A 26,672-nucleotide genomic window follows, 5' to 3' on the forward strand; every position below is an offset into this window, starting at 1 on the left:
CTGTAGCTCTCTGCCTAAAAGTCGGTGACTTTTCAGCTCTCTCTGTCACCGTAGCCCCCTCTCCCCTACCCTAACACCTATTCACTACGCCATATTAGGCTGGCTGCCAGGTTAACTCCTTTCCAGCTGTGGTAACCAGATCCTTGAAAGTTTGAGAGAGGAAATCTGCTGGTCTGTTATTAGAATAGCAAGGTGCGTGGGCCCAAAGCCCTGAGAAAGTGCCTGTGTGTAACACACTGGAACCAGGCCCCTGCTCTTTGTCTTTAGGGACTGTTCCATTCCACCAGTCCTCCAAGGGTTAATTTAATGTGCCTTTGCTTAACACCCACTCCACTCTGATCCCCTCCCCCACTCACTACGAATAGAGAAAGGCAGCAGAACGGGAGGAACTCTGTAGCCTAGCTTGGACCAAGCTAAGCCAGCCACAGCCAGTGCAGGGAGCAACATGCATCCATTCACACTGGCCCACAAAGCAAATACCATGGGCGCCGTCGCAGTCTTCCGTGCTCAACACCAGCCGGGGTCTGCACAGGAAGCTGCATGGAAGGCTATTTTTAAACTCTTCCTCTGGACAGATGCCTACCTTATTCGAGGTTTATCTCTATTTCTTCTCACTCCTGGGGTTTTCCACCCTCACATTTCCCACACTCCAACTTCCTCCTTATTGTTTGTGGGAGGAATCACCCCCACCAGGAAACAGCTGCCCAAGCAGCACTCCATGAACTTGCACGCATGCGCGCACAGACACTACCGGATGAATCAGGCACTTGCCTAGTCAGTCAAGACCGTCTGCCCAACTATATAGGCCCCCGCCTAAGTCCGCCCATTTAACCCCTGGCTTGCCAGGTTTGAGCCACTGCGCAGCAATAACAAGGAGGCTGCTTGTTATTGGTACGTGTACAAACACCATGCCCTATCCACATATGTTTGCCAACAATGTATTTCCTAAGTAAGGAAAAGTTTTCTCAGCACCTTGTATCACTTCTTCTCCCAATGCTGCTGTGAAGACTTATTAGCAACAGACACCAGAGTGGCACAGCTCGTGGAGCTACTGCCTCACAGCTTTGGTGATCCTCACCTCGGGTGCTGTCTGTGTGGAGTTGGCACATTCTCCCTGTGATCGCGTGGGTTTCCCCTGGGTGCTCCAGTTTCCTCCCACAACCCAAAGATGTGTGGGTTGGCGGGTTAATTGCCCGCTGTAAATTGCCCTAGTGTGCAACATGCTGGAACCAGGAGCTCGCTGCAGGCCCCTGCTCCTCGTGTAGGTGAGTGGTCGGATCCGGAGAGAATTGAGGAGAATATGGGGAGAATAAGACCGGACAAGTGTGAGTGGACGCTGATGGCCAGTGGAAACTCGGTCAGCACAGACTTTGTTGCCCATCAACCACCCATTTTTACACTAACTGCTTTTTTATTTCCCCCACTTTCTCATCAACTCTCCCCCAGATCCTACCACTCACTGACCCATTAGGGGCAACTTCCAGTGGCCAATAAACCTGCAAACCCACTCGCTTTTAGTTGTGGGAGAAAAACCAAAGCACCTGGAGGAAACCCATATGGTCACAGGGAGAACATGCAAGCTCCACAGAGACAGCTCTCTAGGTGAGCATTGAATCTGGACCTCTGGCACTGTGGGGCAGAGGCTAGGTTGACATTTTCGCAAATTTGGAGTCCACATTGAACGTACAATCTTCTGACTTGGCAGGCGAAAGATATTAAGCAATGGAAAATCAATCGCAACACACACAAAACGCTGGAAGAACTCAGCAGGTCAGGCAGCATCTATGAAGGGGAATAAACAGTCAATGTTTTGGGTTGAGACCCTTCCTCAGGACTGGAAAGGAACAGGGCAGAAGCTAGAAATAAAAAGGTTGGGAAGGGGGAGGAGCGCAAGCTGGCAGGTGATAGGTGAGTCCAGGTGAGGGGGTAAAGTAGGTGGGTGGGGGAGGGGGGGAATGAAAGGGAATGATGCGAGAAGCTGAGAGGTGATAGGTGGAACACACATAGGGTTAGAGAAGAAGGAATCCAATAGGAGAGGACAGCAGACCATGGAATAAAGGGAAGGAGGTGGGGAACCAGAGGGAGGTGATGGGGAAGTCATGAGGGCAGGGGAAGGGAAAGAGAAGGGGTAAGGGGGCCACAGAAATGAGGGAAAACAAAGGGGGTGGGGGAACTGGGAAAAAGCAGAGGGGAGGTGTCACCAGAGGTTAGAGAAATCGATGTTGATGCCGTCGGATTGGAGACTATGAAGACGGAATATAAGGTGTTGCTCCCCTGACCTGCATCTGGCCTCAAAGTGGCAGTGGCAAAGTTGTTAACTTTAAATCTGAGTCTACTAGCTAACGTCCAGTCCATTGAGAACAAAGTTGATGAACTAAGTGCAAGACTGACCTACCAAAGAGAACTGAGGGACTGTTGTGTGCTATGTCTCACTGAAATGTAGCTTACACCTGCCTCACCTGACTGTGCTATTCAACCTGAGGGCTTCTCAATTCATCAAATGGACCGTACAGTGTCCTCAGGCAAAGTTAAAGGCGGAGGGGTCTGCTTTTAATCAATAACTTGTGGTGCTCGGATGTGACGGTCCTGGAGAGCTCCTGCTCACCCAGCCTGGAATATCTAACGGTGAAGTGTCGATCATTCTATCTGCCCAGGGAGTCCACTTCAGCTATCACGATGGCAGTCTACATCCCACCACAGACGGACATGAAGCCTGCACTCAATGAGCTATACTCTGTGGTCAACAACCTCAAGACAGGATACCCTGAGGCCCTCTTCATTATCGCAGGTCACTTCAATCAGGCCAACCTCAAAAGTGTGTTACCAAGATACTACCAGCACGTCTCCTGCTGCACCAGGGGCGCCAACACCCTTGACCACTGCTATACAACCATCAAAGATGCCTTCCGAGCCACCACTGGTCCTCACTTTGGGAAATCAGACCACCAGGCTGTGCTCCTTCTCCCTGCATACAAACAGAAACTGAAACGGGAGGATCTGGTACGGAGAGTCGTGCAGTGCTGGTCTGAGGGAGCAGATGAGCTCCTACGTGACTACTTTGAGGCAGTGGACTGGTCCATGTTCAAAGACTCAGCTGCTAACCTAGCAGTTAGTGCGATGCTATTACAGCGCCAGCGATCGGGGTTCAATTCCCGTCGCTGTCTGTAAGGAGTTTGTACGTTCTCCCGTGCCTGCATGGGTTTCCTCCGGGTGCTCCGGTTTCCTCCCACATTTCAAAGACGTATGGGTAGGTTAATATGGGGGATTAAAATGGGTGGCGTGGACTCGTTGAGCCGGAAGGGCCTGTTACCATGCTGTAAGTAAAATTAAAAAAAAATGAGTATGCCACCACCATCACACACTTTATCAGCAAGTGTGTGGAGGACTGTGTACCAAAGAGGACAATACGGGTGTTCCCAAACAGAAAACCATGGATGAACTGGGAGATCCACTCCCTGCTGAAGTTGACGACTGCTGCACACAGATCTGGTGATCCTGATCTGTACAAGAAATTGAGATATGACCTTCGGAAAGCCATCAGAAAGAGGCAATACTGACTCAAAATAGAGTCCCAGACCAGCCGTCAGCTATGGCAGGGCTTACATGCCATAACAGGCTACAAGACAAAGTCGGGCTGCATAGTTAACAACAGCGCAGCCCTTCCTGGTGAACTTAACGCATTCTATGCGCGTTTTGAACAGAAGGGAAGTGGATTGTCACCATCCATCCTGACAGCCTCCAATGCAATTGAACCCATGGCCACCATTGAGGACGTAAGATCAGTCTTCGGGAGAGTGAACATGAGGAAAACATCTGGCCCAGATGGCGTCCCTAGCTGTGCGCTCAGATCTTGTGCTGATCAGCTGGCAGAAGTACTTGCAGACATATTTAACCTCTCCCTGCTGCAATCTCAGGTTCCCACCTGTTTTAAGAAGACCACTATCATCCCGGTACTGAAAAAAAGCAAGATAACATGCCTCAATGACTACCGACCAGTGGCTCTGACATCCACCATCATGAAATGCTTTGAGAGGCTGGTCATGGCACACATCAACTCCAGCCTCCCAGACAATCTCAACCCACTGCAATTTGCCTATTGCCGAAACAGTTCTACAGCGGACGCCATGCCCTTGGCTCTACACTCAGCTCTGGAGCATCTGGACAGTAAAGACACCTACGTTAGACTATTGTTTATTGACTACAGCTCTGACTTTAATACTATAACCCCAAGCAAATTTGTCACCAAACTCCAAGACCTAGGACTCAACACCTCCCTCTGTAACTGGATCCTTGACTTTCTAACAAACAGACCGCATTCAGTGAGGATAGGCAGCAATACCTCCGGCACGATTATTCTCAACACTGGTGCCCCACAAGGCTGTGTCCTCAGCTCTCTACTCTACTCCCTATACACTCATGACTGTGTGGCCAGATTCTGCTCTAACTCCATCTACAAGTTTGTGGATGATACCACTGTTGTAGGCCGTATCTCAAACAGCAATGAGTCCGAGTACAGGAAGTACAGGAAAGAGCTTAGTGGAGCGGTGTCATGACACCAACCCTTCCCTCAATGTCAACAAAAGAGCTGGTCATTTTCTTCAGGAAAGGGGGCGGTGTATATGCACCTGTCTATATCAACGGTACTGAGGTTGAAAGGGTTGAGAGCTTCAAGTTCCTGGGAGTGAACATCACCAACAGCCTGTCCTGGTCAAATCACGTAGATGCCACTGCCAAGAAAGCTCACCAGTGCCTTTACTTCCTCAGGAGGCTAAAGAAATTTGGGTTGTCCCCTTTGACACTCACCAACTTTTATCGATGCACCATAGAAAGCATCCTATCTGGATGCATCACGGCTTGGTACGGCAACTGCTCTGCCCAGGACCGCAAGAAACTGCAGAGAGTTGTGGACACAGCCCAGCGCATCACGGGCACGAGCCTCCCCTCCTTGGACTCTGTCTTTACCTCTCGCTGTCTTGGTGAAGCAGCCAGCATAATCAAAGACCCCACCCACCCGGGTCATTCTCTCTTCTCTCCTCTTCCATCTGGTAGAAGACACAGGAGCCTGAGGGGATGTACCACCAGACTTAAGGACAGCTTCTACCCCACTGTGATAAGACTATTGAACGGTTCCCTTATACGATGAGATGGACTATGACCTCTTGATCTACCTTGTTGTGACCTTGCACCTTATTGCACTGCACTTCCTCTGTAGCTGTGGTACTTTACTCTGTACTGTTATTGTTTTTTACCTGAACTACATCAATGCACTCTGTACTAACTCAATGTAACTGCACTGTGTAATGAATTAACCTGTACGATCGGTATGCAAGACAAGTTTTTCACTGTACCATGGTACAAGTGGCAATAATAAACCAATACCAATCTGAGTCTGACAGACCTTAGTTAACCAGGAGTGCTATGGGACATGGAGTTTGCCTACAGGTCATCCACAAATTCAGTTCAAAGAATTAAATGGACTTCACTGGATGAGTAAACAGCAAACCTTCCCCTTCATCCCCCATGAATAGAGTCATGTTGTCATTATAGCACAGAAACAGAACCTTCAGCCCACTACGTCCTTGCTGATCATTGAGCATCTATCTATACTAATACTACCCTCCAGCCCTTAGCCTTCTGTATCTCAGTGATTCAAGTACTTGTCCCGATACTTCTCAAATGTGGCAAGTACCTGCCTCCACCACCCCTTCAGGCAGTGTATTCCAGATTCCAACCATGCTCTGGGTGAAAACATTTCTCCTCGGGTCTCCTCTAAATCTCTTATCCGTTAGCATAAGCCTATGACCTGTGGTTTCAGATACCTCTGCTATGGAAAAAGGTTTCTGTATAAACATCCTACCTTTGGCCCTTGTAATTTTGTACATCTCTCTCAGGTCCTCCAAGAGTCTAAGAAACAGCAACCCAGCCATCCCAGGCATTGTTTTGGTTGCTGAGCATTACTGACGCCTAGGGCTTCCATTTGAGAATAGAGTGGCTCTGGGACCTCAAGGCTCCTAAAAGGGACTCTGGCACCTCTTGATCAAGAGATTCAAATTTTCATCAGCATGAAGTTTAAGAAGGCAGAATTGGTGAAACAAACCAACTACATGGAGGAAGTTTAAAAAAAACTCACGTTAGTACCTTTCCTTTCATGATCTCAGGATGTGGTCATGCATTTTAAAGCCAGTCAAAAAATACTTTCAATGTAGTCATGGTGTAGTGTTCACAATATGGCAGCCAATCATGCAAAGATGCCAGAAAGAGCAATATGTTGCTGTGAAGGTAACCTATGTTTATGTGCTGATTGAGGATTTAAGCATTGGTCATGGGAGCCCTAAAGACCCCACCCACCCAGGACATTCTCTCTTCTCTCCTTTTCCATCGGGTAGAAGATACAGGAGGCACTTACCACCAGACTTAAGGACAGCTTCTACCCCACTGTGATAAGACTATTGAACAGTTCCCTTGTACAATGAGATGGACTATGACCTCACGATCTACCTTGTTGTGACCTTGCACCTTATTGCACTGCACTTTCTCTGTAGCTGTGACACTTTACTCTGTATTGTTATTGTTTTTACCTGTACTACATCAATGCACTCTGTACTAACTCAATGTAACTGCATTGTGTAATGAATTGACCTGTACGATTGGTTTGTAAGACAAGCTTTTCATTGTACCTCGGTACAAGTGACAATAATAAACCAATACCCCGTTTGTCTTTGAACAGTGTGCTGGGATTGTTTTACCATGGGACCTTAGACTGACATCTCACCTGTCACTGCATCGCTCCCTCCGTACTGCAGTGACAGTGAATTTGGTGTCTGTTTCCCATACAACTCTTTGCCCAACAAGGCAGAAGTACATTGGTCAAACAATTATGCAAAGGCAAGAAGATGGACCTGATTTTTTGGAAAAATATTTAAACTTTTTTTTTTCATACTTATGCTTCCTCCCAAGGTGACTGCATCCTGTATGTGGGATGCCCAAAAATGGTCACAGCTGAGAAACTCACCAGGATTACGAAATTTGAGCATATGAAGTAGCAGCAGGAAAAGGTCACTGAATCTATTGTAACCTCAATTCCACAATCCCGTCTACCTCCTGAATCCTTTGACCACTTGCTTGTAAAGAATCTATCTACCTCTGACTTAAAAATATTCAAAGACTCTGCTTCCACTGTTCTCTGAGGAAGAGTGCTCCAAAGATTCATAACCCTAAAAACTTTGTCTCATCTCTTGGCATATTTAGACAGGTACTTAGATAGGAAAGGCATAGAGGGATACAGGCAAATGGGATTTGCATAGATTGGCATCACGGTCAGTATAGAGGAGGTGGGACAACAGGGCCCATCTCTGTGCTGTACAATTCAATGATTCTTTTATTCTAGAAAGATAGCAGAGTAAACTCTGAAGAGGATGCAAGGAAGCCACAAAAGGATATAGAAGGATTAAGTGAGTGGGAAAAGATCTGGAAAATGGAATATAAAAAGGAAAATGTGAAACTCTCCATTTTGGCAGGAAAAGTAAAAAAATTATATCATCTAAATTGTGAGAGACTGCAGAGCTCTGAGATGCAGAGGTGTCCTAATACATTGTTCACAAAAGGCTAGTGTGCAGGTACTGTATGTAATCAGGAAAGTTAACAGAATGTTATCATTTATTGCCAAGGGAATTGAATACAAACGTGGGTAGGTTACACTTCAGTTACACACAGCATTAGGAGGCCAGGCTACATCTGGAGTACTGGGTATAGTACTGGCATCCTTACTTCGGGAAGGCTGTAACAGCATTGGAAGCAGTTCAAAAGGTTTACTGGGCTAATACCTGGAATGGGCGGGTTGGCTTATGAGGAAAGGTTGGACAGTCTTGGCTCGAATCCACTGGAGTTTATAAGAATGAGAGGTGACTTGGTGGAAACACGAGATCCTTGACAATATGAATTTGCAGAGATGCTTCCTATAGTGGGAGACTTTGTTTTTTTTAATTCTAATTGTGTTCTTTCTTGTAAAAAATAATATGTACAATCTATATTTATGTTTTTCTTGTGAATGCTGCTTATATGATGCTATGTGCCTGTGATGTTGCTGCAAGTAAGTATTTTGTTGCACCTGTGCACACATGTACTTGTGCATATGACAAGAAACTCCACTTTGACTATTGACTCTGAATCTAGAATGAGGGGACAGGGTTTAAAAATTAGGGGTTGCATAGAACACAAGAAAATAGAAGCTGAGTAGACCACCTGCCCCCTCAAGCATATCTCATCATTCAATACGGCTGATCTGCCCCAGGTCTCACTTTTTCCTGTGTTTTAGTTAAACAGCCCTTAATTTCCTGAACATTCAAAAATTTATCTACCTCCGTTTTAAATACCCCCAATGTTCTAGCCTTGACAACCCTCTGGGGCAGAGAATTCCAGAGGTGCACCACCCTTTGTGAGAAGTTCCTACTTCCCAGTTTTAAATGACTGCCCCTTGTAACTACATCCCCTCTTTCAACATTCACCTTGTCCTAACCCCCTAGGATCTTACATGTTTAAAATGAGATCATCCCTCATTCTTCTAAACTCCCAAGAATACAGGTCTAACTTTACGAGTTGTTTACAACAGGACAACCCCGTCATTCCAGGAATTAGCCTAGTGAATCTGTTCTGGACTACCTCCAATGCTGGCTTGTCCTTTCTTAAATAAATGAACCAAAACTGTGTGGCCTCACCAACACCCTATACAACTGTAATAATACTTCCCTATTTCTAAACTCTATACCTTTTGCAATAAAGGCCAATATGCTGTTTGCCTTTTTAACCACTCACTGCACTGCCTTTCATGCAATCTCTCTCCACGCTGATGTTTGCCTATTGATTCCTCATATTTTCTCACATTAAACACCATTTGCCAAGTTTCCGCCCACAAGCTCAACCTATCTATATCCTGTTTCAGAGTCCAAATATCCTCATGGTAACATGCCCTCTCACCTATTTTCATGTCATCAGCAAACATTACTCTCAGCCCCATCCACCAACTCACTGATATAAATAGTAAATAGCTGAAGGCCAAGAGCTGATCTTTGGGGCATTCCATTGGTTACATTCTTCCAGTCTCATAAAGACCCACTTATGCCAACAGTCTCCTATATGATAACCAATCCATGTTAACACCTTCTGCCAATGACCCCTAATTATTTCCCCAAAATTAAAAGTCCCCCAAATAACATGACTCCTATCTTATTGAATGTTAATTACACTGCAACAACATGTACCCCTCTACCAATTCTGCTTGTCATATTATAGTCATAGAGTTGTACAACACAGAAAAAGGCCCTTTGGCCCATACTTGTCCATGCCAACCAAGCTGTATATTCAAGCTAATCCCATTTCCCAGCACTTGGCCCATATCCCTCTAAACTCTGGTCATCCCATCTAGGACATCTTCAAGAAAAAGTGCCTCAAGAAGGTGGCATCCATCATTAAGGACCCTCACTTTACGTTACTACCATCGGGGAGGAGATACAGGAGCCGGAAGATCCACACTCAACGTTTCAGGAACAGCTTCTTCCCCTCTGCCATGAGATTTCTGAATGGTCCATGACCCATGAACCCTATCTCGTTATTCCTCTATTGCACTATTTATTTTTGTAATTTACAGTAATTTTTATGTCTTTATGTCTTGCACTGTACTGCTGCCACAAAACAACAAATTTCATGACATATGTCAGTGATAATAAACCTGATTTTGATTCATACACCTGTCCACATACTTCTTAAATGTATCTAATGTACCTGCTTCAACCACTTCCTCTGGCAGCTGGTTCTATACATCTACCACCAGCTGTGTAAAAAAGTTGCCCCTCAGGTTTTTATTAAACCTTTCACCTCTAGCCTTAAAACTACGTCCTCTAGGTTTTGATTCCCCAACCCCGGAAAAAAGATTGCTCACCCTATTTATGCACCTCATGATTTTGTATCTCTTTATGAGATCATCCCTCAATCTCCTATGCTCCAAGGAGTAATGGCCCTGCCTGTTTATTATATACTAGACAACTGATTATATTATACCAGTCTGTCTTATATACTCTAAGAACTCTAGCAAGCATGATTCCTGACAACATTTTTAGGGCTGCAAGCCTTTGGAACTCTCTTCCTCAGAGTATGGTGGAAGCAAATTCTTTGTATATTTTTAAGTCAGAGGGAGATAGATTCTGAACAAGCAAGTGGTGAAAGGATTCAGGAGGTAGACGGGATTGTGGAATTGAGGTTATAATCAGATCAAGTGACCCTTTCCTGCTGTTACTTCATATGCTCAAATTTTGTAATCCCGGTGAGGTTTCTCAGCTGTGACCTTTTTTGGGCATCCCACATACAGGATACAGTCACTTTGGGAGGAAGGAAAAAAGTGTTTTAAATACTTTTAAAAGCTTCTTGCCTTTGCATAATTGTTTGACCAAACTACTACTACCTTGATGGGAAAAGAGTTATATGGGAAACAGACATCAAATTCACTACCACTGCAGTACTGAGGGAGTGATGCAGTGACAGGTGAGATGCGAATCTGAGGTCCCATGGTAAAATGATCCCAGCACACTGTTCAAAGACGAACAGGGTAGGGCTCCCTTGGCCAATGTTTAAATCCTCAACCAGCACTTAAACGCAGGTTACCTTCACAGCAACCCATTGCTCTTTCTGGCATCTTTGCATGGTTGGCTGCCACACTGTGAACACTACACCATGACTACACTTGAAAGTATTATTTGACTGTCTTTGAGCACATCCTGAGATCATGAAAGGCAAGGTACTAACACGGGTGTTTTTTAATATTTCCTCTGTGGTTGTTGGTCTATTCTACTAGTTCTGCCTTCATGCTGATGGAAATTTGAGTCCCTTAATTAAAAGGTCCCTCTTTAGGAGCCTTGAGATCCTGGAACCACTCCATTCTCAAATGGAATCATTGGGAATGCTCAGCAACCAGAACATTGTTCTTCCATCAAGTCACCTCTCTTGTAAACTCCAGTGGATACAAGCCTGGACTGTCCAACCTTTCCTCATAAGCCAACCCACCTATTCCAGATATTAGTCTAGAAAACCTTCGCTGGACCTAAATAAGGATGCCAATACTGTACCCAGTACTCCAGATGTGGCCTCCTAATACCGTATATAACTGAAGCGTAACCTACCCACTTTTGTATTCAATTCTCCTGGCAATAGATGATAACAGTACTTGCACACTAATGTCTTGTTAAGCATATAGTAGGACACACAGATCCCTCTGCATCTAGGAGGTCTGCAATCTCTCACTATAATTTTATATTTTTCCTTCCAAGTGGACAACTTCACATATCCTTTTCTATATACCATTTTCCAGATCTTTTGCCATTCACTTAACTCATCTATATCCCTTTGTAGCTTCCTTAAATCCTCTTCAGAATTTACTTTGTTATGTTTATAGAGCCATGGAATCATACAGCACAGAAATGGGCCCTCTCGGCCCACCCCATGCTGACCGTGATGCCTATGCAGGCTAACCCCACATTAGGCCGGTGTCCTTCTACGCCTTTCCTGTCCAAGTAACTGCCTCTTAAATGTTGTAATTGTATCTGCCTACAGCACCTCCTCTTGAAGCTAGTTGTAGAAATAACTACCACCCTCTACGTGAAAAACTTGCCCCTCAGATCTCCTTTGAATTTCTCACCTCTCACCGTAAACCTGTGCCCTCTAGTTCTAGACTCTCCTGCCCTGGGAAAAAAAGAATCTGACTATCTACCCTATCTATGCCCCTCATAATTTTATCAACCTCTATAAGGTCACCCCTCAGCCTCCAACATTCCCGTGAGAACAAATCCATCCGATCTCTCCTTATAACTACAGCCCTCCATTCCAGGCAACATCCTGGTGAATCTCTCCCACACTTTCTCTATTGCTACCACATCCTTCCTGTAGTGTGGTGACTAGAACTGTACACAGTGCTCCAAGTGCGGTCTAACCAACGTATTGTACAGCTGCAACATGATGTCCCAACTCTTATACTCAATGCCTTGGCCTATGAAGGCAAGCATAGCAAATGTCTTCACTGCCCTATCTACTATTTTCAGGGAGTGAGGGACTTGCACTCCAAGATTTCTTTGCACACCCAAGGTCCCTGCCATTTACTCTACATGCCCTACCAGAATTTGGCCTCCCAAAGTGCATTACCTCACACCTGTCTGGATTAAGTTCCATCTGCCACTGCTCCGCCCAACTTTCCAGTTGATCTATATCCCACTGTATCCTTCCTCACTACGTACCACTCCATTGGTTATTGTGTCAACTGAAAAATTATTAATCAGACCACCTACATTCTCATCCAAGTCATTAATATATATTAGAAACAATAGAGGTCCCAACAGTACATCACTTCCAGGCAGAAAAACTACCCTCTGCCTCCTATCACCAAGCCAATTTTGACAGTTTGCCAACACACCTTGGATCCCTTGTGCCTTAACTTCTGGACCAGCCTACCATGCGGGACCTTGACAAAAGCCTTACTAAAGTCCACATCAAACATGCCTACCGCTGTGCCGTCATCAATTTCCTTAGTCACCTCCTCAAAAACTCAGATTTGTGAGACGTGATGTCCCCTGCACAAAACAGTGCAGACACCTCCTGATCAGTCCCTGTCTTTCCAAGTGAACATAAACCCTGTCCCTCAGAATCTTCTCCAACAACGTTCCTACCACTGATGCAAGACTCATCGTCCTGTCATTTCCAGGCTTATCCCTATTGCCCTTTTTGAACAAGGGGACAACATGAGCTATCCTCCAGTCTTGCAGTACCTCACCCATGGCTAATAATCATCAACCATACCTTGGATGCCTTCATCCCAGCTCACTTACATAATCGCAAACAGTTTTCTCCCCACTGTTTCCTGTTAATCAGCCACTCCTTTATCCATGCCAGTGCATTTTCTCTTACACCAGGAGCTTTTCTGCATTAAATGTTTCATGTGACATCTTATCAAATGCCTAGTGGAAATGTAAGTGCAGTACCAGTTCCCCTCTATCCACAGCACGTGTCTCTTTTTCAGCAGTTTAGAAACTGCTGAGAGTTGTGGAGACAGCTCAGCACATCACGGAAACCAGCCTCCCCTCCACAGACTCTGTCTACACTTCTCGCTGCCTCGGTAAAGCGGCCAACATAATCAAGGACCCCACCTACCCTGGACATTCTCTCTCCTTTTCCCTCCCATCAGGCAGAAGATACAAAAGCCTGAAAGCACGTACCACCTGGCTCAAGGATTGCTTCTATCTCGCTGTTATAAGACTTTTGAACAGGCCCCTTGTATGATAAGATGGACTCATGACCTCAATCTATACTGTCAAGGCCTTGCAGTTTATTGTCAGTGTGCACTGCACTTCCTCTGTAACTGTAACACTTTATTCTGCATTCTGTTATTGTTTTCCTTTGTACTATCTCAATGTACTATTGTAATGAAATGATGTGTATGCATGGCATGCAAACAAAGCTATTCACTGTACCCCAGTACATGTGACAATAATAATAAACCAATTTACCAATTTTCAAAGAACTCCAATAAATTGATGAAACATGACTTCCCTTTCACTGAATGATGTTTGTGAATCACCTTTGGAATGAAGGAAGTGATGTCACACGAGGCTTGGCATGAAACTGAGCAGGGCCCAAGGATGCTCAGAAAATGGGATAGTGGAGGACAGCCCTGAGCTGCAGGGGCCAATGCTGGGGGGAGATATTGGCTTCTGGGGTGGGTCCCCAGCCTTCTCCCACTGTCAGCACCATTGTGGTCACAAGCCCTGGGATGGGGCATTCTGCCCCATGGAAGAAAGGGAGCAAGGAGAGGCTGGGAGCTCGCTCGGAGCAAGCTAGTCCAGTAAAGGGAGACACAAGAGAGTGCAGATGCTGGAATCTGCAGCAACAATCAAATCAGCTGGAAGAGTTCAGCGGGTCGAGCAGCATCTGTGGGAGGAAAGGAATTGTTGAGGTTTCAGGTCGAAACCCTGCGTCAGGGACAGTAAAGGCTGGTTCTTCCTGCCTGGTGCTGACAATGCCTGGGAGCTGCCCGACCCAGGGACAACTGTTATTCTACAGCTGGCCATTGACCACTGATCGAAGATGGTGCTGCTCTCAGGGTTTATCTGTGTTGTCCTCAAAAAGATGGGGTTGGGGGGGGGTGGTCCAACTTGAGTGGCACCCATTTAAGGGATTCCTCACTGGGTTGCTGTGGGAGTGGAGGAAGACGAGTGACAGAGGAAGACATGAGCCACAGGTCTGGATTCTGCAAGAACTGAATCCACAGCCTTCAGTGGAGCTACTGGCCGACGATGACTCCTCCATTACTGATCCAGCTGGAATAAGCACAGGGGCATAGATAGAGACTTTTTCCCCAGGGAAAAGCAATCAAAAACTAGGGGGCATAGGTTTAAGGTGAGAGGTGAAAGATTTAGAAGGGGACCTGACAGGCAACTTCTCCACTCAGAGGATGGTGTGTATATGGAATGAGCTGCCAGAGGAAGTGGTTGAGGCAGGTACAATAATGGCATTTAAAAGGTAGTTGGACAGGTACACATATAGGAAAGGTTTAGTGGGATATGGGCCAAATATGGCCAATTGGGACTAGCTTAGGTGGGCATCTTGGTTGGCATGGGCCAGTTGGGCTGAAGGGCCTGTTTCTGTGCTGTATGACCGCTCCTTGTATGGGACTATTCTCTCCGAATCCTTTGAGCAAGAGTGCACATAGAGTTTTGTGGGAGGACCTGCTGAAGGTCAGTACAGAAGGTGTTGATTGACTGGCACTGGTAGAGCTTGCCGCGGCTTTCCAACAGCTTTGGAGAGGCAACTCCCGGGATAGGCTGACTGTGGAGTTCCTCAGGACTTTCTGGGATGTCCAGCGTGGGGGTCAACTGTACCCAGGCCCTAGGGGAAAGCTTGGCAACTGGGCAAATGCCCCTCTCATGGCCCAGGCATCTCACACTTACTCCAGGTCTTCCTCTACAATACAGATTACAAGATCTTTGTCTGGGCCACGTGATCCACCCAGACCAGTCCTACATGGAGGACTGGTGACCTCCATGCTGTGGTACCAGTTAGTCACTTTAGTCCTGCTCCCTGCTTTTGCTGCTAAGATCCAGAAAAACCTGATGGATTTCTTCTGGGGCAAGGGAAAACACTGGGTCTCTGTGCAATTCTGCATCTCTTAAATGGACAGTCAAGTCATTCATGTGTATCCGTACCCAAGTGCAACTGTCTGCCTTTGCACCCTGTAGAGATACCCTTGTGTCGAGCATCCTACCAGATGGTATGCGCTGATGACACATTTCTTCTCCCTGGGGCACTGCCTTCAGGACAATACACAGCTCCCAGTGGCAAGCATCTGCCGTGCTGCTCTACAGGAGGTCCCTGTCTTCACCGAGACCTCTTCAGAATTTGGGCCTCCAGTGGAGTGAGGTGCTCTGTTTGCCCGGATGGCCAACGGAGGCACCTGGTCCCATACAACACGAGATGTCTAGGATATGCTGCTCGGAGGCGAAGGGAGTTTTGAGAGAGGTGCGACCAAAAGTGTCCCGCTCAGGGTGAAGAGACCGGCCCCATGACACCGGCCTGACTCCCCGCAGGAGCGTCTCTCAGCAATGTACTCCATGCCATAATGCAGATGCATTTCCCATACGGGCTGCTCCTGTACACTCTCCACTTCCTCGCCCCTATCTGCTCTCTGGACTTGCTGTGGCAGTCTGCTTTTGGCATTTGGCAGCAATTGGGGTTCACCGGTGGAGGACTCTCTGCACAGGAGTCCTCCCCTTTACAACATGGACCTGGGGTGGAGAGTGCTGCATGAGGCTGTTAATTTGGTTCATGGACTCCTGGGTTGCCTGCCATTTCTACAGCCTGGAAGAGTCAGTGTTCCATGTTTATATGGAGAGTGAGAGGTTGCAGCCCTTGAGTACTTGAAGGGGCTGCTCCTCAAATTCTAGTTGAACATCCACGTCTCTCCCCTGAGCACTGGTTACCCAGTGCAGCAGGGGATGAGTCAGTCGAGGGATCTCCTCGTTAGTCTGGGCCTGGTCAAGGTGGCCATCCACAGGTCCAGGCAGCAGGCTGTTGAAGGGTCTGTCAAACATGACTGCCTGCCCCCTTCCAAGGGTACATCTGTATTGGGATGTCCCTGGAGAGGGAGCACAGGGAGCAGTGATCCTCTGGGTCACTGCAAGCCTCCTGGGATCTGTGGACACCACAGGAGCTGCAGTACATCCTGGCCAGCAGGATTCTATTTTAGTTTAAAAACTTTTGCGAATATTAGAAACATAGAAAACCTACAGCACAATTCAGGCCCTTCGGCCCACAAAGCTGTGCCAAGCATGTCCCTACCTTAGAAATTACTAGGCTTACCTGTAGCCCTCTATTTTTCTCAGCTCCGTGTACCTATCCAAAAGTCTCTTAAAAGACCCTATCGTATCCACCTCCACCACCATTGCTGGCAGCCCATTCCATGCACTCACCACTCTCTAAGTAAAAAACTTACCCCGACATCTCCTCTATACCTACTCCCCAGCACCTTAAACCTGTGTCCTCTTGTGGCAACCATTTCAGCCCTGGGAAAAAGCCTGTGACTATCCACATGATCAATGTCTCTCATCATCTTATACACCTCTATCAGGTCCGCCCCTCATCCTCAGTCGCTATACTCTATGCATGCAAATGAAGTTATTAAAAAATACAAAAAGTATACAATGAGGACCCTGGGGATGAAAGCCAAAATAAAAGGGATTAAAAAGCAGATGTCCTCCTTCCCAGCTTACATAAGCGTAAAAGAGCTGTACAAAAAAAAACCTTTCAGTCTTTAGTCAAAGAACAGGCTAGGCAGATGAAGTTCCAAAATGGGCTCATCCTCCAGCTGTCCATGTTGTTATTACAAGTTTGCATGGTGATTCACCAGAGACTGCATTTACTTTGGACTTAAGGGGAAAAACCCAAACTGCTTTCATTCCATGCCTGCAGCAGAAAGGATAAAGGGGCTCCATCTAATCTTCATCTGGGCTTCAAGTGAACTCGATCATCAGGCATCGTCATTGACTGCATACAAGCCCAACATTGAAAACCTGAAGCTCCCGTTAGTTCCTAATGCCCATTATACTCAACACTGCCACAGCAAAAACTGGAGCAATCTGTACGGCCAAATCAGTGCTGATTCAGTTCATCCCAGAGGAGGGAAGCTGCAAAAGGAGGACACTAACATATGGGTACCATCAACTGTGCCATCAGCTCACTTGCATTCTTATCGTAACCAGCCACTTTTGACCAGACACATAGTATACATTCACACTCACAGGTATGTGGCACGCCCTGTTGCACAAACCAGGGTGAAGTCACATTACAGAGCACCTTGGGATACAATGATTCAGCCAAGGACAGAACAGGGCACAGTCAGATTCTCCATCTGAGCAAATGGGGCATGGTCACATGCTCTCTTGCGTACACCTCACCAGGGTTACAGTTGGACTGACAGACAAGGACAGACTCAGGTGGGGCTCAGAAGCACAACATGGAACAACACTCAATGGGACAGCATCGGACTGCAAGACAACAGGGTACTAATACAGCATATTTTGCAATGGTTACATTTAAGCCAATAACCAACCAACACTATAGATGTTGGAAATCTGAAACAACAACAGGCAGGAAGCCTCACTTGCATTTCTGTGGTAAATGCTACATTGCATACAGTCACACCACATAAAAGAGCATGGCACACCATAATGAATAATCAAAAAAATTACAGTGACAATACATCACTGATGCAACGCCAACCGACATCAAAAGAACTAGACATTGCCGCAACACTTCAAGCAGACTGCACACCACAGACTAGCACTTAAACTGAACATGGTGCTGGGCATTGTAAATAAATTAAGAAAGTTATTGTTTTGAAAGAAAACATGTAGAGACCTTATGGGGAAGAGCAACAGTTCAAGACCCATAGTTAAGATTTGTGTTAAAACTCAACAAGCTATTTACCTTAACTTTGTAAATTAATGATAATTGATGTGTTAATGCAACAGCATTACTCATGAAAATGTTGACTTGAACCTTCTATATTTAAATATTTCAGAATTTTTTTTATGTATGACACATATGTTGAAATCTAAAATCTGGACATCAGGCATGACTGCATGCCAGTGTCTGCCAACGATCAAGGAATCGAGGAATCAATAGAAGAGGAGATGAGGCCTGCGGCTGATCAGCTACAATCGTATTGAACGGTTTTTGAGAGGCCGAGTGCCCTACCCCGCTCCAATTTTCTTGTGCTCTTCATTATTCCCCTCTATAAACCTTCACTCCTACCACCAATGCATCACGACTGCAGTGTGCACAGTCAACAAAATGCTCTGTGGTTACTTGCCTAAGCTACTCCAATAGCACCTCCCAAACCCACTACCATCAAGGAGGACAAAGGCAGCAGGGGCAGGGGAACACCACTGCCTGCAGATTCCTCTCCAAGTTACACACCATCTGACTTTGAAATAAATTGTCTTTCCACCAACATTATTGGGTCTAAGTCCTGGAGCTGCCCCCTCAACACCATTCTTCACTAGGAAGACAGCAGCAGTTCAAAGGAAGGCTCACCAAGGGCAGCTGGAGATGGGCAATAAATGCTGGCCTTGGCAGCAAAGTCCACACCAGGTAAAAGTAATAACATGAAATCTCCAGTCTACATCTGTTATAAAGACCATACACTTGCTATGAGCATTCAGGGCTGTCAGCCTGCTTTTAGTTACACTGCCACATAAAGAGTGACAACTTGTTCTCATTAAGATGGACTGTGGAACATTGAACCTTGGAATGACTTTGTGCACCACCCAGGACACGCCTTCTTCACATTACTACCATCGGGGAGGAGATACAGGAGCCTAGAGACCCACACTCAACGTTTTAGGAACAGTTTCTTCCCCTCCACCATCAGATTTCTGAACAGTCCATGAACCCACGAACAGTACCTCATTATTCCTCTTTTACACTATTTATTTTTGTAACAGTAATTTTTACGTCTTGCACTGTACTGCTGCTGCAAAACAACGAATTTCATGACATATGTCAGTGATGATAAACCAGATTCTGATTCCGCATCATCAGCTGAGGATCAGCTGGACAGTTATGTCTGGTTGAGCTCTTCTGAAATTTCAAAATGTACTGTATGCCAAATACAACAAAGGATAAGGATTAAAATTCATGTTCACCTTTACTGCTTCTTTCTGTGTCTTATGATCAGAAGATACTAACTAGATATTAGCAACCTGTCATTTACTTAATTTACAAAGAAGGATATTTGGAGGTGAAAAGGTGGAATAGCATTGTATAAATTGTAAACAACAATGATCCCAGCACTATTCCTTACGGAACACCCACTTCCCAACATTTGCAAGTTTGAGCTGTTACCCCTAACACCAATTTTTTGGCCTCTGTTAATAATGGAGTATTTGATCAAGTGCCCTTTGAAAACTCAGATGTATCACTATTCTCTGTCACTTTCCTCCACAGTTGCCTTCCCCAGTTTCATCATTACCTCCTCTAGATTTGCCTCATTCCAATGTATTATTTGGTCCCGGTTCTGGTTCAATCTATGATAAGGAGATAACTATTTTGAGATATTACAATGTATAAATATTATTTAGATATGGTACAGTGACTGTTTATGGGAGGAAATATTGCTTCTTCGTGGGGAAATAAAAAGATTATGATGGAATTATTAGATTTTGAAATGACAGTATTATTGTTGTGATTGAGGCTTTAAGTCTGAGGTTATGATGGGAAGATATTCATCTTTGAGAATGTGGTGAACAAACAGTAATCCCTGAAGGCAGGGATCCCTGGAGATGATAGTTGTGGAGCCCTATGATGGAAAATTATATTTGGTAACATGATAACAGAGAAATATTGGGTTCTTGAGATTATGATGAGTAAATATGTTAATAAAATTTACAATAAGGAAATATCTTACTGTTACAAATGGAAAGATAGTTATTGAGGTTGCAACGAACAACATTTATTGGGGATTACTATCTACTCAGTTATCAGGGGGAGATATTTGCTTAACTATGAGCCAAAAGCATTCAAACATAAATTATCTCCATAACAAATCTTTAAAGGAACAAAATGAAAAATTATTCTTATTTCTTGGTTTCGACCTCATGATAAACATTTCCTCTCTTCTCACCACCCCTTCTCTACAATTAAAAACGTGTTTGATTTAGGACTTTTCCCAGTTCTGATCAAAGGCTGTCACCTGTGTAGCAACTCACCGTCCGAGCAAGCGAACCGGCTCGGCGGTCGGGTCACGCGTTGTCGGAGCGGTGAGGCCCAAGATGGCATTGGGCCTTCGTCTTCCCCGAGCGACAGGGAGAACCCACGCGTGGGAAAAGTTTGATGACGTACTGCATATGTCATTTCCGTTTTCGGTGGGTGGGAACCATTCCTCTTAAAAGGCCCGCGCAAGGCGGGAAAATAAATCAGCTTTTGTTCTGCAGCACACCGACTAGTGTCTTGCTTTCACATCGCGGTAGCAGCCACTACATTGGTGACCCCGACAGTCCAAACGGATTTTGGACCTGCACAATGGACGACAACGCAGCAGCCAATGCAGTGGCACTCAAGCTGCCCACCTTTTGGACGCTTCGGCCCAGCGTCTGGTTCGACCAGGCTGAAGCACAATTCCAATTTCGGCAGATCACCTCCGACTCCACAAAGTACTACCATGAGGTCAGCTCTCTGGACCAGGAGACAGCAGCACAGGTCGGAGACTTCATCCAGTCTCCTCCGGAGGAGGATAAGTACGCGGCTTTCAAAGACCTTCTTATTTGGACCTTCGGCCTCTCCCGTCGCGAGCGCACCGCCTGTCTGCTTCATCTCGACGGCTTGGGGGACAGATCCCCATCGGCCCTAATGAACGAGATGCTGGCCTTGGCTGAGGGACACAAGCCTTGCCTAATGTTCGAACAGGCCTTCCTCGAACAACTAACTGATGACATTCACCTGCTGTTGGCCGACGCCGATTTCAGCAATCCACGTGAGGTAGCTGCCCAGGCAGATGTCCTGTGGAAGGCCAAACACCAGAGCGGATTGTTCGTTGGCCAAATTGCCAGGCCACGAGCCCAACGCCTACCTAAACCAGTCCCAGCAACTGAGCGACCACACCCCAGAAACACATACGACGACACTGGCGACCAGCCGTGTTTCTACCATCAGAGGTGGGGCGCGGAGGCCCGTCGATGCCGCCCACCCTGCAAGTTTCAGGGAAACACCAGGGCCAGCCACCGCTGATGGCTACGGCAGCTGGCTGCCAACACAGCCTCCTATTCGTTCGGGAAAAGCGGTCCGGGAGTCGTTTCCTTGTCGATACTGGAGCAAAGGTCAGTATTTTGCCCCCGACCGGCTGCGACACTCGTAACAGGCAACAAGGTCCTGTACTCAATGCCGCAAACGGCACAATGATACGGACTTTCGGTACCCGTACAGTTCAATTACAATTCGGCGACAGCCGTTTTACCTGGAACTTTACCCTTGCCACTGTCGCCCGGCCACTCCTGGAAGCCGATTTCCTTCGGGCCCACAGCCTGTTAGTCGACCTGCAAGGGAAGCGGCTAGTGCACTCCAAAACTTTCCAAACCTACCCCCGGGAGAAGCCAGACTACCAGCCCCGCACCTGGATTCCGTTTCCCTGTCTAGCAACGAGTTCACCAAGCTTCTAGCCAAGTTCCCATCGGTTTTGGCACCTCAGTTTACAAATTCGATGCCCAAACACGGGTGCAGCACCACATCATTACCACAGGGCCACCCCTTCATTCCCGAGCACGACGACTACGTCCAGACAAGCTCCGTCTGGCAAAGGAAGAGTTCCGCCGCATGGAGGAGCTGGGGATCATTCGCAGGTCAGACAGCCCCTGGGCTTCCCCCCCTGCACATGGTCCCCAAAGCCACCAGCGGGTGGAGGCCCTGCGGCGACTACTGCAGGCTGAATGACGCCACCACCCCAGACCGCTACCCCATCCCTCACATCCAGGACTTCGTGGCGAACCTACACGGGGCCCACATCTTCTCCAAGGTGGACCTCATCCGGGGATACCACCAAATCCCGGTCCACCTTGACGACGTCCCCAAAACTGCGCTTATCACTCCATTTGGCCTCTTCGAATTCCTTCGAATGCCATTCAGCCTTAAGAACGCCACGCAGACCTTCCAGCGGCTGATGGACGCGGTAGGCCGAGACCTGGACTTCGTGTTCATTTACTTAGATGACATACTAATCACCAGCCGTGACCGCCAAGAACACCTTTCCCACCTCCGCCAACTGTACTCCTGTCTCCGTGATTTCGGCCTCACTATCAACCCGGCCAAGTGCCAATTCGGACTTGACTCTATCGATTTCCTCAGCCACAGAATCACCAGTGAAGGAGCAACACCCCTACCCGCCAAAGTAGACACTATCTGCCATTTTGCCCGTCCCAACATGGTCAAAGGCCTGCAGGAATTCCTGGGGATGGTCAACTTTTACCATCGGTTCATCCCTGCAGCAGCCCGTATCATGCGCCCTTTGTTCTCGCTGATGTCTGGCAAGGGCAAGGACATCGCCTGGAACGACGAGGCTGCGGCTGCCTTCGTTAAGGCCAAGGACACCCTGGCAGACGCCGCGATGCTGGTACACCCTAGGACAGACGTCCCAACCGCCCTCACAGTGGATGCATCCAACACTGCGGTTGGTGGAGTACTGGAACAACTAATCGAAGGCTGTTGGCAACCCTTAGACCACCCGAACTGAAATACAGCGCTTTTGATCGGGAACTTCTAGTGCTGTACCTGGCGGTCCGGCATTTCTGGTACTTCTTAGAAGGCAGGCCTTTCACTGCTTTCACTGACCATAAGCCTTTGTCCTTCACCTTCTCCAAGGTCTCTGATCCCTGGTCAGCTCGTCAGCAGCGACATTTGTCCTACATTTCCGAATTCACAACAGATATCCAACATGTCTCTGGAAAGGACAATGTCGTTGCTGACGCGCTTTCCAGACCAACCATCCACAGCCTGTCCCTGGGTGTTGACTACACGGCTCTGGCTGACGCACAGCAAGCCAACGATGAGCTGCCCAGCTATAGAACCGCAGTCTTGGGCCTGCAGCTCCAAGATTTCTTAGTCGGTCCAGGTCAGCAGACCCTCCTTTGCGACGTCGCAACAGGTCAACCCCGCCCTATAGTTCCTGCAGCCTGGCGGAAATGCGTTTTTGACTCAGTACACGGGTTGGTGCACCCGTCCATCAGATCAACTCTCCGACTGGTCGCCAGCAAGTTCATCTGGCATGGCCTGCGCAAACAGGTCAGTGAGTGGGCCAGGACTTGTTTGCACTGCCAGACATCAAAAATCCAACGACACACCAAGGTCCCACCACAGCAGTTCGAGCCTACCTGTAGAAGGTTCGACCACATCCACGTCGACCTCGTTGGTCCTCTGCCAGTTTCAAGAGGAGCCCGGTACCTCTTTACCATCGTGGACTGGTTTTACGAGGTGGTCAGAGGCAACCCCTCTATCTGACATCACGACTGATTCCTGCGCCCGGGCGCTGCTCACAGCTTGGATCTCACGTTTTGGTGTTCCGGCCCACATCACTTCAGACAGGGGCGCCCAGTTTACCTCCAGCCTCTGGTCTGCATTAGTGAACATGCTAGGGACGCAGCTGCACACCACCACGGCCTACCACCCTCAATCAAACGGGTTGGTGGAACGTTTCCACCGCCCTCTAAAATCAGCCCTGATGGCCCGCCTGAAGGGTCCTAACTGGGTCGATGAACTGCCTTGGGTCCTGCTCGGCATACGCACTGCCTCCAAGGAAGATCTCCACGCTTTGTCAGCTGAACTCGTGTACGGGGCCCCCCTGATTGTCCCAGGGGATTTCATACCCGCCCTTTGGGGCCAAGAGGAACAACCCACGGTAGTCCTGGAAAGACTGCACGAGAGGCTCAGAAACTTGGCACCGATTCCCACTTCACGGCATGATCAAGCCCCATCCTGTGAGCCCAAGGAACTACGAGACTGTAAGTTCACTTTCGTTCGTAGGGGTGCACACTGGGCACTGTTGCAATGACCATACGAGGGGCCGTTCTGGGTCATCAGGAATAATGGGTCCACCTTTATTTTGGACATTGGGGGCAAGGAGGAGGTCTTCACGACGGACCACCTCAAACCGGCCCATTTAGATCTACAACACTGCGACGTAGAGGCTGACCTCCTTAGCAACGGCTAGCACAGCCTGCGAACCTTGGGGACCATATTGCCAGTTCTGGGGGGGGTTTGTTGTGTAGCGACTCACCGTCCGACCAAGTGAACTGGCTCGGTGGTTGGGTCGCGCGTCGTCGGAGTGGCAAGGCCCAAGATGGCGCTGGGCCTTCGTCTTCCCCGAGCGATGGGGAGAACCCGCACACGGGAAAAGTTTGATGACGTAGCGCATACATCATTTCCATTTTCGGTGGGCAGGAACCGTTCCTCTTAAAAGGCCCACGCAAGGCGGGAAAATAAATCAGTTTTTGTTCTGCAGCACACCGACTAGTATCTTGCTTTCACATCGTGGTAGCAGCTGCTACATCTGAAACATTAACTCTATTTCTCTCTTCACATATACTGCCTGACCTGCTGAGTGTTTCCAGCACATTGTTTTTATTCTGGACTTACCATGGGCCACTATCTGCAGTTTCTCCCCTCATCTGGAGTCTTAACCTTGTCAGCAATCCATTATCCCAGGAGCATTGGGCAGCATCTGTATAAAAAAAGTAATTCACCGTCACTCCACGTAAGCACTCACATTTTACATTACCAACTCGCCTGGCAGACCCAGGAAGTCAGCCTACTTTTTCAGAAACCAAAATAAAGAGAAAATTCAGACGGTTGATAGGTTCAGATTGAGCCTAGATTAATACCACATTACCTACAATGTTCTTGTACCTGCTTTTATGCCTCCTTAGATGTCGATACCTATTCACAAACAAACAAAAATCACTGCCTTCTCCTGCTACAGTTCTACGCTTGAAAACTTTTACTGTTTTGCTAACCCAGTGCACAAAACACAAAGGTCTCTTTATGCTTGCAGCTACTGTGCTTTCAGTTCAACCCCCTACAGGTACAGTCAATAAAGGGATGATTAAAAAACAAGGAAGTAGCAATAAAATGGAAAGCAACTTCCTTATCGAAAATACCAACATGCCTCCTATGCATGACACAGCACTTGTGCAACAGGAGGCACTGACTGCAAATGAGCACGTTGGGGTCACCTGGAAACTAATGCAGCACCAGTGCAAAGTGACCAGCTTTCCCAGAGTCATTCCTGGTCCCAACTCAGCATTTGCTTCCATCTAACTTGTGGTTACTGACTCCAGGCTCACAGACAACATTGTACCACAGATACAGAACAGTTCTATAATGAAAGGGACAGCCAAATCATACAAACCTGTGTATCTTGGCTCACTAACCACTGCAAAAGGGAATAATTATGTACTTGTCAGCGATCACAAAGTTGCCTCATATTTTAGCGCTCTCTAAGAACGGGACACATAAATGGCAGCATGGTGCATCAATAAAGCCATTACATGTGGCCTGATAGGTGTTGGCCCTTGTCCCCGAGATATCTGTCCACTTCCCTGCCACTTTGACTACTCCTGTTAGATTGATGATATAGTCTTCACCTCAATAGCCATTAGAAGACATCATGCTCTGAAATTTGATCTTTGTGGTCTCAGTGACAGAGTTCAGGCAATAGGGACAGGCCATTCAGTCCAAACAGTCTACACTGCCATCCATGCTCCCACCTCTCTTCATTTCACGACGTCAGTATTCTGTGCCCCCTTGCTATTAAGTTACCCATTCAAAACCACAGCAGACATCCAGGGAGGGCCTCAAGGCCTGGGCCACCGAAGCAGGACTGGCAATGGTAGAATATGAAGTGAAGTGGGATAGTTAAAAACACAAGAATCAGATGAATTCCAGAATCTTGGAAGGTTGTAAGGCTGTAGGAAATGACAGCAGAAGGAAGAAGTAAATGCATGGAGAAACTTGAAAATAAGGGCAAGAATTTTAAAATGTCTTACAGTACGATGTGGGACCTTTTGTTCATAGGTGCAACTTGACAAAGATAGAAAATGAGGCCACTTGTGTTGAAATGAGGAACTAAAAGGAGCTCCAGTAATGTACAGTCAGAGAGAAATAGAAGTGCAAATATGTAGGCAGGTTTCTGAGAACTGCAAAAATAATGAGGTAGTATCCACAAAGGATTTCAACTGCATTAATTGGGACAGTAAGAGCAATGAGTAGAGAAGGTACAGATTGCTAAAATGTATTTAGAAGATTTTTAATCATTGTTCAGGAAGACAAATGATCAGGGGACTGTACTGGATTAAATTTCAGGAATGAAGCTGGGCAAGTGGAAAGAGTGGCAATCAGATGGCACCTTGGAGACAGCAATCATAATTCAGTTCAATTTAGCAGAGTTATGGAAAAGGACAAAGAAGGATCAGGAGTTAAAGTTCTGAATGGGGATAGGGTCAATTTTACTTGGCTGAGACACGATTTAGAAAAGGGATGTTGGAAACAGCTACTCGAACCGCAAGCAGTGTCAGAGAAGTGGGAGGTGTTCAAGGAGGATT

General features: G+C 47.0%; 1 protein-coding gene across 4 annotated transcripts in view; it reads right to left on the minus strand.

Annotated features, from left to right (window-relative positions):
• The window catches only part of LOC127568134 (roquin-1-like), a 103,003-nt gene that overhangs the window by 72,140 nt on the left and 4,191 nt on the right, over positions 1–26,672 (minus strand). For 3 of the 4 annotated variants that reach the window (XM_052011502.1, XM_052011499.1, XM_052011500.1), the window contains exon 2: positions 24,709–24,793. The gene's annotated coding sequence lies outside the window, so the exon portion shown is untranslated. Of the gene's footprint in view, positions 1–583; positions 771–24,708; positions 24,794–26,672 lie in introns of those variants that run through there. The other variant, XM_052011501.1, reaches the window with a different exon arrangement.

The sequence above is a fragment of the Pristis pectinata genome, chromosome 3 (assembly GCF_009764475.1).
Source record: "Pristis pectinata isolate sPriPec2 chromosome 3, sPriPec2.1.pri, whole genome shotgun sequence".
In the NCBI taxonomy this organism is placed as follows: Eukaryota; Metazoa; Chordata; class Chondrichthyes; order Rhinopristiformes; family Pristidae; genus Pristis; species Pristis pectinata.